Raw genomic sequence first — 16313 nt, forward strand, 5'->3', positions numbered from 1 at the left:
ATCACACAGAGATAAAAATTAAATGTTGTAGGGTCCAGTACAAGTTATTCTATGACACCTTAACTGCGATGCAGCCGGGAGTTCAGAAGCCTAATGGCCTGGGGAAGAAACTGTTTCCCATCCTGACCATCCTTGTTTACATCGGAGTCTCCTGCCTGATGGTAGGAAGTCAAACAGGATGCTGGATGGAATGGTGGGATCCTTAATAATACTAAGGGCCCCACATACTGGGTACTCCTGATAAATGTCCCCGATGAACGGTAGGGAGACCCCTATGATCCTCTTGGTCATTCTCACAGTCTGTTGTAGGGACTTCTGGTCCGATGCTCGACTGCTCCCATACCAGGTGGAGATGTCAGGATGCTCTCAATGGCGCTCCTGTAAAACGCAGTTAAGACAGGGGGTGGGGGAGCCTTGTTTGCTCCAACTTTGTCAGGAAGTGGAGGCGCTGCTGTGCCTTCTTGTCCAGGGAGGTGATAATAAGGATCCACGATGCGAACTCCCAGGAACTCGGAGCACTTCACCTTCTCGATGGAAGAGCCATGTATGTGCAGAGGGGAACGGTTCATCTGCACCTTCCTAAAGTCCACAATCACTTCCTTGGTCTTCTCCACATTCGGACGTAGGTTGTTGTTCTCACTCCAGTTCAGCAGCTGCTCCACAGCCTCTCTGTGCTCCAAATCATCATCATTGATAAGGCCAACCACTGCTGTGTCATCCTCACATTTGACGACACGGTTTGACCTGGATCCTGCAACACAGTCGTGCGTTAGCAGTGTGAACACAGTGGTCTGAGCATACAGCCCTGGGACAAGGGACACTGCTGCCCACAAACTGACTGTGCCCTTCCTGTTGAGAAGCCCAGGTTCCCACTGCAGAGGGAGGTGGTGAGCCCCAGCGAGGACAGTTTCCCCACCAGTTTCTGGGGTGTGATGGTGCTAAATGCTGAACTGCTGTCTATAAGCAACAGTCTGGCGCATGAGTCTCCATTTTCCAGGTGGGACAGCACAGACTGGGGGGCAGAGTTTATGGCATCATCAGTGGGCCAATTCAAGCGATAAGCAAAATGGAAAGGGCCAATGTAGCCAGGAGAAAGGCTTTAATGTGCTCCATGACCAGCCGCTCAAAGCATTTCATAATGGTTGATGTTACTGCCACAGGACAATGGTCATTTAGGCAGGATATTGTTGCCTTCTTTGGCCCTGGAAAGAAGGTTGCTGCCTTGAAAACTGAAGAGAAAATGGACTGTCCAGAGAGATGCTGAGTATATCTCAGTTAGCTGGGCTGCACTGTTCGTCAGAACCCGATATGGTATGTTGGGCCCTGCAGCTTTGCATAGGTTGACTCTGGCCAGGGTCCTGCTCACCTCAGCTTCAGCCAGACCGAGTTTCTGCCCCCCTGGGGGGAGGGCTGCCTTCCTTGCCAGCACCTTGTTCTGTGCATCGAACCAGGCGTAAAAGACATTCAGCCTTTTGGGTGTTGAGGAGTCCTGGTCGGTGATGTGCTGGGTAGACTTGTCGTCTGTAATCCTCTGAATTCCCTGCCGTATGTGCCTCATGTCTCTGGTATCACAGAAGTGGTTGTATATTCTCTGAGAATGCTCCCGTTTTGCCTTCCTGATGAAGCAGGAAAACTCAGTTCTTGCTTCCCTGACAGCTGTCATGTCACCCGATCTAAAGGCAGCACCAGGATCCCTCAGCCATGCTGGGTCCTCTGCAGTAAGCCATGGCTTCTGACTTGCCTTCACCCGGATGTGTTTCATGACGGTAACATCATCAGTGCACTTCCGTCTGTAGCTGGTCACAGAATCCACATATTTCCTGATGTTAACATGGTTGCCATCGGTAGCAGCCTCCCTGAACATTCTCCAGCTCAGTTTTCAAAGCAGTCCTGCAGTGCTGAGATTTGCCCAGTGGAGCACGAAGGAACACGTGTTTGAATACTTATTGTGAAGACAGCGCAATTCTCCTTCAGTGGTGTCATTGTTTCTTAATTCCAAGGACTCTGGCTTGATCCTGACCTTGAGTGCTGTTTGGGATGAGTTTAGTACATTTTCTGGATGACCCCATGGCTTTCCTCCTGGTGCTTTGATCTCCTCCCATGTCCTAAAGTGATCAGCTACTGTAAAGGACCAGTTGGCGTTAAATAATAGTGAAAAGAATCAAAGGGAATTAATGGGCCATGTGAGAGAAAGCACATTGCACAGATACGAGGAAGTAGGGAAAAGAAATAGGGCTTGTCTAGCTGTGGGCATGGGGCCATTCATGGGGCCACTGGCTGAATGGTTCTCTATTGTTGCAGGTGTAAGACAATTGAAACTATAATCTTCTGTCTCAGCGATGAAATCCAACCAATAACGCCAAAAATGGAATTAGCATTGACATTGATCCACAAACAAAACTACAGCAATGGCAAAAAGAAAATCAGAATGCTGGAAGAACTCAGCAGGTCAGTCAGCATCTGTGGAGGCTAAAGGTGAATGAGACCCTGCATCAGGACTCAGAGCGATAAGGAAAGATTTACGGTATGTGACAGTACGGGGGCTGGACAAAGGCAGGGGCTGGTGGTGGATGATGGGCAGATGGAACCGAGTAGAGGAAGGGGATGGTAAAGGTGATAAAAGGGAGCAGAAAGCTAAGTGGACAGGTGAGTGTGGGGGAGGGGAAGGGAAAACATTGGTGGCATGGGTTACTAGAAAACTCCATGTTCATACCACTGGGTTCTAAGTTACTCAAGCATAATTTGAGATGGTGTTCTTTGCATCCTTCATAGAAATGTGCAATGTGTTAAAACCAAATTGTGGGTGAAAAGGATTTCTGGTGAGGAGAATTTTAGAAAGTTGTCAGGGAAGGGTTGGTTAGGGTAACAAAATGGGTGTCAGGAAGGGAGTGGAGTATACAGGTATATGAGTATATCAATTAGAGTTAGAGCAAAGAAAAATGTAAGTGCATAGATTCTTGTAACAAGATAGGTGAATTAATTGCACAAGTGGAAATTAATGAGTATGATCTAATAGCAATTACAGTGGCTTGGCTTAAAGTGAGCAAGGCTAGACATGAAATATTCCAGATACATAACTTTTGGGGGAAAACAGAAAAGGAGACAAGGAAGGATAAAGAATGGGATAAACCAGTGATAATCAGGATTTTCGCTTAGAAAATCAAAAAGCAGAATCAATTTTGAAACAGTTAAAAGAACCGTAAGGAGAAGAAAATATTGGCACCCCAAACTATAGTAGTGACTAGGATACAGCACAAATAAAAACAAAGAGGAGCGTGGAATTTAATATTCAGGAGGGAAGGGGTGGACTCTGATCTACATACAGATTGAGCAAATTACATTAGCAGTAATAGTGGGGCGAGGGTGGCTTCATTCAGTCTACAGGAATTAGTTTCTTGATGAATGTGCTGAAGACCTAATGAGGGGCCAGACTACTTAATCTAATGTTGTTCAATTAGGAGGTTAATTAATGAACCGGCAGCTCATGGGCTTTTAGGGGACGGTGATCACACTTTTTGTACGTATTTAGAGAAACAGCAGAGCCTTCTCGCACAACGAGCTTGCACTGCCCAATTAAACCCATGTGACAAATTAACCTACTAACCTGTAAGTCTTTAGAATGTGGGAGGAAACCAGAGCACCTGGAGGAAACCCCCGTGGTTATGGGATAAAACGTAAACTTGCTGGAGTTGGAGGCAGAAATGAACCCGGCTCGCTAGCACTGTAATAGTATTACACGGACTGCTGTACTTGCCGTGGATAATAAAATAAAATAATTATCTGGGTCTAGAACACACATGCTGTTATTACAAACCCCATAACTGGGTGTCTTACCAGCAAAGATAGGAGTAGCCGTTGAAGTCTGATGATACTATTTTTAACAGTATTTATTAGTAAAAATACACAAAAATAATATCAATGCAAATATACAGATATATATACGTCATCAATACTAAACCTAAAAGTGCGGGTATAATAATCACCAATAAGAAATAAGCTCTATCGTTGCTTAGGGGATAATGAATTGTCCAATGGAAATATAGAGTTCAGTTCAGTTCATACAGGCTGCAGTCATTGCTGATCACCGTGTGGCAATTGTTGGAGAGAGAAAAACTTGCCGACTTTCCTTGTTACGATCTTGATCCGTATCCGTCCTTTAGCTAGACCATTCTGTGGAGGACCCGTCACCCAGGCAAGGGTGGACACTCACACAAGCCCCCACCGGTCTCGTAGCGTCTCTCCTGGTGCATCTGAGGGGTGTTCCCCAGACCCGACTTTTATCCTCATTCAAGGGGTCTCAGATGTCAGTCAGGTTGGGATGATGCAATCCCTCAACCAGACCACTTTGGCTGCCCCCTGAGGGGTTTCAATGAATAGTACAGTACTCAATACACAATTCCTTCTCCAAGAGACAATAGCAGTAATCAGTGGTTCCGTTCCACTTTTGTTAGAAGGAGACATTCCACTTGTTGTGTATTCCTGTGTTGTCAATAACAACTGCCTTTTCTGTTATCCTGCGTCTCTCTCTCTCTCTCTCTCTCGTTACTGACATGATGTGTATCTCTCTCATTTCCTGGGTATCAGTGATCTTGCAATTCTCAAAAAGGGGCGGGGGCATTGGCGATTCTGTACCCTTCTGCCCATCAGATTTGCTCCTCATTCATAACACTGTTATGACTCAAACATAATTTACTTCTGCACAAGGAGATCGGTATGACCCCTGTCACCATGAAGCCTGAACAGGAGACTACTCTTTTTATACAGAATTGGCCTATCAGCTACAGATATTGACCATCTGGTAAATTGTATATGTTTAAATTCCTTATTTGCAAGATCAATCGCCATTGACAATGGAAATGTTAAAAGTCAATCAACACTTCAAGCGACAGCTGATGGTATTTTAAAGTTAGTAAAGCAATCATCCCTTAGCTGTTGGGTGTGTTCCACATCTTTCTGTCATTCCTATCTCAACTGTCTCCTTGAGTTTTAGGAGGACATTTTTTGGAAAGTCTCACTGAAGGGGCCTCACTCGTCTGGCCCGAGTGTATGCTGCCCAGACATCCCTGCCCTTCTGTATGCATTGGGCAACGACTTAGCTCTGGCATTCTCATTTCAATGATCTCCCTTGCCTGGGTTTGATTACACAGTCATTCTCACCTGGATGTTGTCTTTAACCCTTGCCTTACTGTAGCTTCCACACTATGTTACCATGCCAACCTTCATATGATTGAATATGAATAATGTGACTGAATTTTACAAAACTATTGACTGTGATTTAGTCCAATCTAAGACTAGAGTCCCAAAGTTGAATAAACCAAACGAGGAAGGCATGAGGTAGAAGATATGCATTAGCTGTGGTAGATTGGGTAGAAAGGTATGAAACAATGCCTAATACTGAAATAATTAATGTATAGTTTACAAGTTAATACAGAAAAGTATGTAGAAAGCATGTCATAGTGTAGAAAAGTTAATATAGATTCCTTAAAGTTTTCATAGCCAGGAGAGGTAATGGGGACAAGCTCCCACTACCTACTAAATGTGTGCGCCTCAAATAGCCTCTGACAACCAAGTCCAAGTCATGGCCTTCATGTGTGGCTCAGCTACTAAGCCCAGTGGAACTGTTTCTACTGACGGGAGAGGGGGCAAAAGCAGGTTACTGGCGCCTTAAAACTAGTCGCTTTGGGCTGACGGGGCTCATCAGCTGTGGATGGCAGCTTATCTAGGAGAAGGAAAACTCTCGTCTCAAATCCCAGCTATACCCGCTCATGGGAAAGGCTTGGGAGTCAACCCCGAGGGAAAAGTCCGGAGCTGGAGTCCCTAAAGTAGTCCTACATTGAGTTCAATGCTGACCAGCAATTCCTGCAACGCTTCTGGTGCCAAACTGTATCAGTCCCTGCTGCTCCTTTGGATTCATCAGCTGCGTGGAGAGGGGGAGCCAGTTGCATTGGCAACAGCTCGCTCCGTATCGTATCCCCAGGCTTGTGTATCTAGACATCCAGGATGCAATACCCATGGTCAACTCTGACCGACAGAGGCCTCCGCAGCAGCAGCAGTTTACAAGTAGCATATATCCCTTAAGAGAAAGAAATTGGCAAAGTAAAATCTAAGAGCAGGCTGGCAAACAATAATATAGTTTTAAGAGCTTCTATAGGTGTATACTGTAGAAAAGATTAGCTAAAGTTAATACAGGTCCAATAAGGCAGGCAAAATTATATTGAGGAATAAAGGAGAAGACTCAGAAAACTGCAGGAAATATTGGGGAGCCACAAATCCAGAATGAGGAGCTCAAAGAAAACAACATCTTCAAAAAATATTGAAGAAATTAATCAGACTGAAAGGCAATAATCCTTATGATTTGCTGACATGCACCTAAGGGTTTTGGAGGAGGTGGCTGTGAAGGTTGTCAATCAGGGCTCCCCAACCAGGGGTTCATGGACCCCTTGCTTAACGTTATTGGTCTATGGTGTTAAAAAGGTGGGCAGCCCCTGATGTAGATGGACTGGCTGTCAGCTTTCAGAATTCCACTGGTGCAAGAACAGCTGCTATTGATCGGAAGAGAGCAAATGTAAACTCCACTAAATTAGGAAGGACAGAGAGAGAAAAGTAGTCACTATATAGACCAGTTAGCCTGACATCAGTAACCGGGAAAATAGTGGAGATTCAGAAAATGGTAACAGAATGCATAGAAAATACTAGAAGTAGTCAGAGTCGATAAGAAAGCGAAATGATTTAGTGTATTACGACTCTGTGTGTTCCCTCTTATTTGGAATGAGTTGGGTACAGTTTCAATCTCTGTGACATGTACCTTGAATGAGACCAGAGTGATTGCTGGATGTTTGTTTGAGGGGTGGGTTCTACAACTCAGCCAGATCATTTCATACCATAACAGATTGCTGATTCTTCTGACAATTGGCAAGCTGCTGAGAAGCTTTCAGTCACTGGACAAACAGTTCAAGTGTGGCCTCACCAGCGTTTTGTCCACCAGACCATGACCGCCAACTTTTATACTCAGTGCTTTGACTCATGAAGGCCTAATTTAAAGGGAACAGTTCAAGATTTTAAGAAAAGCACCAAGTACCAGGATAAAGTGTATGAATTGACCCCTTCTAACCGGCAATAAAGTGTCATTTCTCAACATATTGTGGGTTCACTTCCACCGAGTAGTGTATTTCTGAGTTCTGATGGAGGTGCAGAGTATCATTAACTCTGCTTCTCCATTTCAAATGGCCTGCTGAGCAGCAGAGCATCACTGATGCTAGCTTTGGCACCCATTTTTTTTCTTGGGATTTTGCCCAGTGCCAACGTTATAAGTACTGTACTTTAGATTCCTTTTGTATCTGGTTGGGCGGGCGCACACACACACACACACACACACACACACACACACACACACACACACACACACACACACACACACACACACACACACACACACACACACACACACACACACACACACACACCACCACCACCACCACCCACCCACCCACCCACCCACCCACCCACCCAGATAGTTGTTTGCCACTCTGCTTTGTTCTGCTGGTAATGATGGTACTTCAATACAATAGATGTGTTTCCTGCCTGAGATGGAATCATCTCTTTATTCCTTTTACAGACTGCAAAACTTTCCCCTACATCTCTTACCTCACTGCCATTCAGGACTGCAAATAGTCCTTCCAGGTTGAGGCCATACTTCACCTACAAATCTTTCAGGGTCATCCACTGAGTTGGGTGCTCTCAGTGTGGCCTCCTCTGACATTGGACGAAGATGGAGGGACCACTTTGTCAAGCACCTTCGATCCATCTACGACAACAGGCAGGACTTCCCTATGCCCACCCATTTTATCTCTACTGCCCATCCTCATTCCAATGTGTTGGTCCACGTCCTCCCCTACTGCCATGGTGAGACCACTCTCAGATTGGAGGAGCAAAACTGCATCTTCCATCTGGGTAGTCTCCAACCTGATGGCATGAACATCAATTTCTCTTACTTCTGGTAATTTATCCCTCCTCCCTCTTCTCTCTTTTCCCATTACCCATTCTGGCTCCCCTCTTACCCCTTCTCTTCTCTTTATCTGCCTATCACCCACCTCTGGTAACCCTGCTCTTTCCCTTTCTCCCATGGTCCACTCTCCTCTCCTATCAGATTCCTTCTTCTTCAGCCCCTTTACCTTTTCCACCTATCACCTCCCAGCTTCTCACTTCATCCCTGATGCACCATTAATAACTCTTGGAGACGGGAGGTGAACGATAGGCTTTTATTAGCAGTAAAATAGAGCATGGCATCTCAGAGACTGAGGGAGGAGCAGTGCCTCCAATCACCTTTATACAGGGGTCTGTGGGAGGAGCCACAGGAGTAGTCAGCAGAGGGGTGTGTCCAGACAGGTGTACATAGTTTACCACAATCCCCCTCCCCTTCCCCACACACCCACCTTCCACCTCACTTGGCTTCACCTTTCACCTGCCAGCTCATACTCTTTTCCCTCTCCTACCTTTTTATTCCAGCTTCTAATCCCTTCCTCTCCAGACCCTTCCAGGGTCTTGGCCCAAAATGTTGATTGTTTATTCCCCTCAGTAGATGTTGCCCAACTTGCCGTTCCTCTGTTGCTCTCCTTCTTACAGAGATTGTGCTGCAACAAACAACATCGTAGGGACTACACTTGATCCAATTTTCATTGTTCCGGATGGCAGCTGAGCATCAAGGTCAAAGACTGACTGGCATTAGGTCAGAGCAACATTCATGACTGGACAGTCCATTTTTCACCACATGGAACTAAAGTCAGGCAAAAGGATCTCCTGCCTGACTCATCATCCCGCACAGTCCACCCAGCAAGGTGCTCTGACTTATGACTGGTGGAGGACGGAAGCTTGAATGAAATGAGACGGTGCTGGGACATTGAACTGCATAGCGAGCTCCTGGCCCAGCACTGTAACTCAGATACCTCAGGACTGTAACACAAGGATCCGAAAGATTGTCATCTCACCTTAGCTGATGCCAAAGTGTTGACCTGATCAGAAAATCCAGTAGGTACTGTTACTCCAGGATGCAATTGTCTGATCTCAGGAAGGTGTGACTCAAAAACTTCCAGAACAGATTATCTGAAGAATTCCATGAATCAAACACTTTTAATCTATGATGGGGGGCGGGTGTACACAATACCATTTAGGCCTTTGTCTGAGGGCTGCATAAATTCAAGACTCTATATTACAGGGAAGATGTGATTGCCATTGGGGGTGGGGGAGGTTGCAAGCTTACAAAGGCATTGCCAGGTCTGTAAAATCTCAGCAGTGAGAGAAGTTATGATAAGAGACGATAATTAAATTGAATAGAATAGAATGTGTTTATTATTGTCATGTTACAACGTACCGTGAAAATCTTGTCTTGCATTCTGTTCGTACAAATCAAAATCATTACACAGTGCATTGAGGGGAAAAGCAGATAAGACAATAAAGATGCAGAATGAAGTGTAAAAGTTGCAGAGAAAGTGCAGTGCAGATAAGCGAAACAGTGCAAGATCTTAACAAGGTAGATTGTAAGGCAATGGAGCAGGTAAGCTATGGTGGTGGGGAGGGGTTCTAAAGTATTGTGCAAAAGTCTCAGGCACACACACACACATATATATATATATATAGTATCTAAGACTTTTGCACACTACTGTATTTGACAATGTGGAGTAGAGAGCAAGTCTGTAAATCTGGAGGGAGAAAGGATGTTGGAATAGTGAGGGTGGAATGCCACTGGAGGATTTGGGACAGCTGGCAGAGAAGGAGTGCCAAGGGCGGAGGGTGGCACACCCAGCTCTGAGACACAGGCAAGGTTATTCGTTTCCAATGCAATTGGTTTATTGATCATCATAGAATGTCTTTCTGGTGCTTTCCACTCTCTCCCCTCTCCCTTTCCCTTTTCCCAACCATGATTCCCCTCTCCCTGCCACCTTCCCACTCTCAGTCCACAAAAGAGACCTCTATCAGAATTTCATCACTCACATACTGTACATCATGAAATGTGTGTGTGTGTGTGTGGGGCAGCAGTATAGTGCAGTACATAAAATACTACAGTACTTGCAAAATTCTTAGCTCACCCTAGCTATATATGTGAGCCCAAGACTTTTGCACGGTACTGTAAGTGAGGTGCATTAAATTTTGTAAGAATTTGAAACAGGGTGTGCACCAGTCATTCCCCTGTACCTGACCCTCTTCAGTAAAATCATGGGTGCTCATTGCCTCAGCAACGCTCTCCTGTTCATTATCTCTTACAACACTGATTATCTAAAATTCTATAGGTCTTTGTGTCTGATCTACTTAATCTCTCCCCATTTTCCCACCCTGTCAAATGCCAGGGGTTACTCCAGTGAGTTTATTAAAACTCCATCTATCACAAAAACATCCGTCCTAACCCCAAACCTAAGATCCACATTCCCATTTTCCAACAAAGGTGGATGGCCTCACAGTTTATCACAGTTTCCATCTTCTCTTTCGGTCTATCCTTTTGGATTAGGTTGGATTGTTCTGTTTTGACAGACACAGACCAAATAAGATGATATGGCTTCTGGCTGTGTTGTGTACTTTCCATGATTCATTTTCTCTGTGTCCATGCTGTGTTTCTTGAAGACTCCACTCAGCTAACAAATACTTCAAGATACAATACAAACCGAATTTACAGCTTTCTTGGTAGATCCACCTCATTATTGTATCATTTGAAAATGACAGTCTTATTTTTCTCTGCAACCGTTGTTATTTAAGCATGTGAAATATCTTTAATTATACAGTGAGGATAATGGAAAATCAGAAACTTGAATGTTCATTGTAATGCAAATTGACAATGATTAAATTGCACCTTTAAGCCAGAGAGGACATTTCAAAGTTATTTCTATTTATAGCATCTTCTCCACAAATGTACAATTTATTATAGAATATTACAAAGAAACAATTAGAAATAATGCAACTATTTATTACTATATAAATAAGATTATCTGGAAATACCACCCATAAGACTATTATGTTAATCTGTAAAAAGATTTAGTAAAATCAATTATTTCTGAAATATTTTTATTTATGTAGCATTTGATACTGATAATTAATTCTGAAGTTCATTAGCGTGGTGGAGGAAGCACTATTTTGTCAGTGTGTTTTTAACAGTGTGATATAATCGTTTCACATATTTGCTTCCAGCTGTTTAACTGACTCAGTTCCAATTGCTCATATTTCTGACACTGTGTGAGAAAGGGGAAGTTTAGAAATCATGCTGATATAAGTGACTTTGCTGTAACAATTACTGATATATGTATCTTGCACATACTGTGGCCACTATAGAGGCATACAAACAAAACTGCTGTAGCTTGCAGGAAATTACATATTTAGTATCAATCTTAGAAAACCAGATTTAGTAAGTAGAAATATGGAAATTAAGACATATTTTCTGATGAATATACAAATTACATTTACTGTTTACGATGTGCAATATTCCTCAGCAGAGGACAGAGGAGAATTGGAATAAAAGGATGTTAACTTGCAACATTTGAATTCTATCCCTCCCTGGGGCTTCCTGGGGCATCCCAACAGAGCCCATTGTGATGGGCTGTGGCCCAAATATGTTATCAAAACGTGTCGTTATGAGGCATTTCTGGTCTTCCACATGAATATGTCCACACAGAGAACACTAGACAGCAAGGGGACACCTATTACAATTTGCAAAACAGCATAGCCATCTGCTATCCAAATACTGGAGGCTTATTAACATTCCTCAATTGCTTCGGAGGGTCCAGGAGTTAAAGACTGACATCCAGCTCAGCACTTTAGACAAACCTGGAAGAAAATCAGAGAATGCAAGACTTCTTTATTTGCAGATTTTCACATTTTTTAAAAATATTGGAGCTGATTGAAAGTAAGGTTGTTTTACTAATAGTGAACATGAATTTAATTAGGGAAAGCAAGTTTTATTTGTTCACCAATTTGTATGAGTTGAATATTTGACCACATGTAAACCATCACTAGGACCACATTTACTGACTGGCTTGCTTCAGATCCACTACTTAAATCATAATTCATACTTTTTAATTTCATACTCAATTGTCTTAACTAATCCTTCCACACTAAATGAATTTGTGCTTAAATAAAACTCGACCACACAAATCCAAGCTCTCTCATTTCCTTATGTGTGCTCCTGATCTGACAATGCTTCAAATTTAATTTTTTTAACTTTTTGTTTCAATTTCCTCTATGTCCTCACCACTCACTATCTCAATAATCTCCTCAAAACACTTTAGAAACCTCCTCTTCTCCAAATTGGCCTAACTATTGATGCTTATTAAAAACCAGGCTTTAAACTCTGGAGGAACACACTCAAAATGCTGGAGGAACTCAACAGGTCAGGCAACATCTGTGGAGGGAAATGAACAGTCACCATTTCAAGCCAACACCCTTCAACAGGACCGGAAGGAAAGAGAGCAGAAGCCAGAATAAAAAGATAGCAGGAGGGGAACTCTCCTAGCTGGTAGGTGATAGGTGAATCCAGGTGAGGGAGGAGGGAGGGAGGGGGAGGAGGAGGATGGAGAAAGGGGATGATGTGAGAAGTTGGGAGGTGATGGATAGCAAAAGCAAAGGGTCGACAAAGGAATCTGATAGGGAAGTGGCTGGGAACTAGAGGTTACAAAGTGAATGAGGTGGGTAGGTCTGGAGGGCTGGGGAGGGGAAAGGGGTCACAGGGTTAAGTGATAACAAGGGGGGTGGTTACCTAATTTAGAATAATCGATGTTGATGCCATCAAGTTGGAGACTACAAAGATGGAATATGATGTGTCACTCTTCCAACCGGCGTCTGCCCTCATCATGGCAGTAGAGGGGTCTGCAGATGAATGTGGCTGTAGGAATGCGAAGTCGAATTGAAATGTATAGCCACTGGCAGATCCTGGCTGTTGCAGAGAATGGAGTGAGGCGCTCGAATCTGCAGATTCTCGCCCCCCCCCCCACCCCCAGTTTGCATCAGATTTCACTGATATAGAGGAAGCTGCACCAAGATTTCCAAATTAAACAAACAATATAGTGTGTCAAAACTATGGAATCCCTTTCCAGGAATAAAGGAGAAGAACAGCAAGTAGATTGGCTGCCTGCCAGCTCCACTGACCTGACCTCTGGTGCTGTGTCATTTGGAGTTTGCATGTGCTCCCTCTGATTACAGTACATTGGTTTCCCCTGAGTGCTAACAGTTACATTGAATCGTTGAACAACAGAGTCATTGAGACTAACAAAGCAAAAATGGAACCTTTGTCCCAATTTGTTCATGCCAACTGTGATGCATACCTCATTTGTCCATATTAGGCCTGTATCCTTCTACTCCTTTCCTAACCAAGAACCCCTCCGAGTGTCTTTTTTAAAATATTACAATTGTATCTGCCTCCATCCTCTCCTCCGGCAGCTCATTCTGTATTCTCTGTGTGAAAACATGCTCATATCCACATGTTGCCATTTTAGGGAGCAATGATCTTTCACTCCAAGGTCCCTCTGTACATGAACAGTCCGAAGTTACATGCCAACATTCTCCACTGCCTATTCCTCCATCCATTTTTGTGTAATCAGCAAACTTTTTAATTATACCACCTACGGTATAGTCTCAGTATACAGAACTGTACAGAAGTCTTAGGCAACCTAGATTTTTAAAATAAATTATGTTTCAGATGTTTATTTTTGCTCCTTCTTCTTCTGCATTAATACGTCAGTAGAAAAGAGGACATTTTAGATTTCCAAAAACATTAAATGTCAGAGAATGTTTTTGTATTTTGTTAAAGAGAATAACATATTAAAAAAATCAACCACTTTTCAAATAAAGATTTGATTACTTTGTAGGTGTATAGCTCAGTGCATAATTAAACAACGATAACAAACAGGATGATGATGATCAATGGCATAATGAGTTGAATGAACTAAGCTGATTAACTGAAACAGAAAACAGGTGTAGAAGGAATCAAACTCGGTGAAGTACAACCAAACTAAAAAGTGAGGATGTGTCGGATGTGACAGTTTAACCTTCAAATCATCAATTCTTACACCATGGCAAGAGTGAGCATGACAACAAGACACAAGGTGGTCTTCCCGCATCTGCGAGGTCTCCCCCAAACTGAAATTTTGCAGCAGACAGGAGTTTCAAGATGTGCTGTCCAAGCTCCTCTGAAGAGGCACAAAGAAATGGGCAAGGTTGAGGACCAGAAATGCAGTAGTTAGCCATGGAAACGGAGTGCAGCAGATGAGAGTTACACCAAAATGACATCCCTAAATTGGAAGAGGTCCAGCACTGATATCGGCTCTGAGCGCATAGAAACCTCTGGAGCCCAAGTACACCTCTCTACAGTCCGGAGAAGTCTTGTCAGAAGTGGTCTTCATGGTGGAAACAAAGCCAGGAGACTCACAGACGTACAAAAACATAAGGACTGGGGTACTGAATAATGGCAGCAAGTGTTCTGGACAGCTGAATCAAACAGGAGGCATTTTGTCCATAGAAAAGCTGGAGAGTGTCTATAGCCAACTGTGAAGCATGGTGGAGGCTCCCTACAGGTTATGGGGCTACATTTCTGCAAATGGAGTTGGTGATCTGGTCAGAATTAGTGGAATCCTCAATGCTGATAAGTACAAGCAGATTCTCATCCGGTCCACAAACCATCAAGAAGGGATCTGATCAGTCCCAACTTCATTTTGCACAATGACCCCAAAAAACACAGCCAAGGTCATAAAGAACTATCTTCAGCGAAAAGAAGAACAACGAGTTCCGCAACAAGATGGTGTGGCCTGCAGAGCCGTGATCTCACCATCGTTGAGACTGTCTGGGATTACTTGGAGAGACAGAAGCAAGGGAGACAGTCGAAGTCTGCAGCAGAACTGTGCCAAGTTCTCCAAGATGCTTGGTACAACCTTTCAGCTAATTTTCTTATAAATTGCACGACAGCGTACCTAAGAGAACTGACGTAGGCAAAGAGGTCACACCAAATACTGATTTGATCTAGTTTTTTTTTACTTATGCTCTTTATAGTATTTTTTTCATATTTAGAAACTTTTCATTTCATTATTTTTGAAAGCATCTTTGCTTTGCAGATTTTCTTACATGTGCCTAAGATATTTGCACAGTGCTGTGTATATAAAACTAACAACAAAGATACCAGTAACAATTGATGCAGTACACCTCTAGTTACAGACTTCCGGTCAGAAAAACAACTCTTGATTATTACCCTCTGCCTCCAATCACCAAGCCAATTCTGGATCCAGTTTGCCAATATCCCTTGGAGCCAATGCACTGTAATCTTCTGGAATAACCTGCCATGTTGGACTTTGTCAAAAGCTACATGTGTACTGCACCAGCTGCTCTGCCCTCATTAATCTAATATGTTACCTCCTCAAAAAAACTCAATTAGATTTGTGAGGCCAGATTTCTTTACACTCTCTAAAGACATATTACTTGGTAAGTTAACTGACGCTGTAAATTGTGCTTGTGTAGGTGAGTGATAGATTTGATGGGAGTGTGGGAGAATAGGTTAGAGGGCAAATTAGTAAGGGAATCAGATTTTTTTGTGAGCGAGTATCGACTTTGCAAAGCAATTGTAAATGACACCACCACAGTGGGCTGAATCTCAATTAATGATGAGTCAAAAGAGATGGAGAGCCCAGTGATATGGTATCATGCTAACAACCTTTCCCTCAATGTCAGCAAAACAAAATGGCTGGTGAACATGCTCCTGTTTACATCAATGGTGCTGATGAAGTTGAGAGGGTTGAGAGCTTTAAGTTCCACTGCCAAGAAATCTCACCAGTGCTTCTGCTGCCTCAGGAGGTTCAAATAATTGGCACATCGTTCTGGCCCTTGCAAACTTTTATCAATGTACCCAAGAAAGCATCCCTTCCCAGTGCATCACAGCTTGGTATGGTAACTGCTCCACCTGTGTCCACAAGTAACTACAGGTAACCATGGACACAGCTCAACACATCACAGAAACCAATCTCCCCTCCATGGACTCCTTTACACTTCTGGCTGCCTTAGTAAAGCAGTCAACAGAATCGAAGACCCCACCCTCCCCAGATATTCCCTCTCCTCTCCCCTCCAATCAGGCAGATAATACAAAAGCCTGAATGTACATTCCAGTAGGCTCCAGACTGTTTCTAACTATTGACGAATGAGTGGTCCCATAGTGCATTAAATTGGATGCTTGTCCTCACAATTCACCTTATTTTCTGCCTGCACTGCACCTGCTCTGTAGCTGAAACACTTTATTCAGTACTCTGTTACTGTTTTACCTCAATGCACCGTTGATCTGTATGGATGGCATGCGAGAC

The sequence above is a fragment of the Hypanus sabinus genome, chromosome 2 (genome assembly GCF_030144855.1).
Source record: "Hypanus sabinus isolate sHypSab1 chromosome 2, sHypSab1.hap1, whole genome shotgun sequence".
Classification (NCBI taxonomy): domain Eukaryota; kingdom Metazoa; phylum Chordata; class Chondrichthyes; order Myliobatiformes; family Dasyatidae; genus Hypanus; species Hypanus sabinus.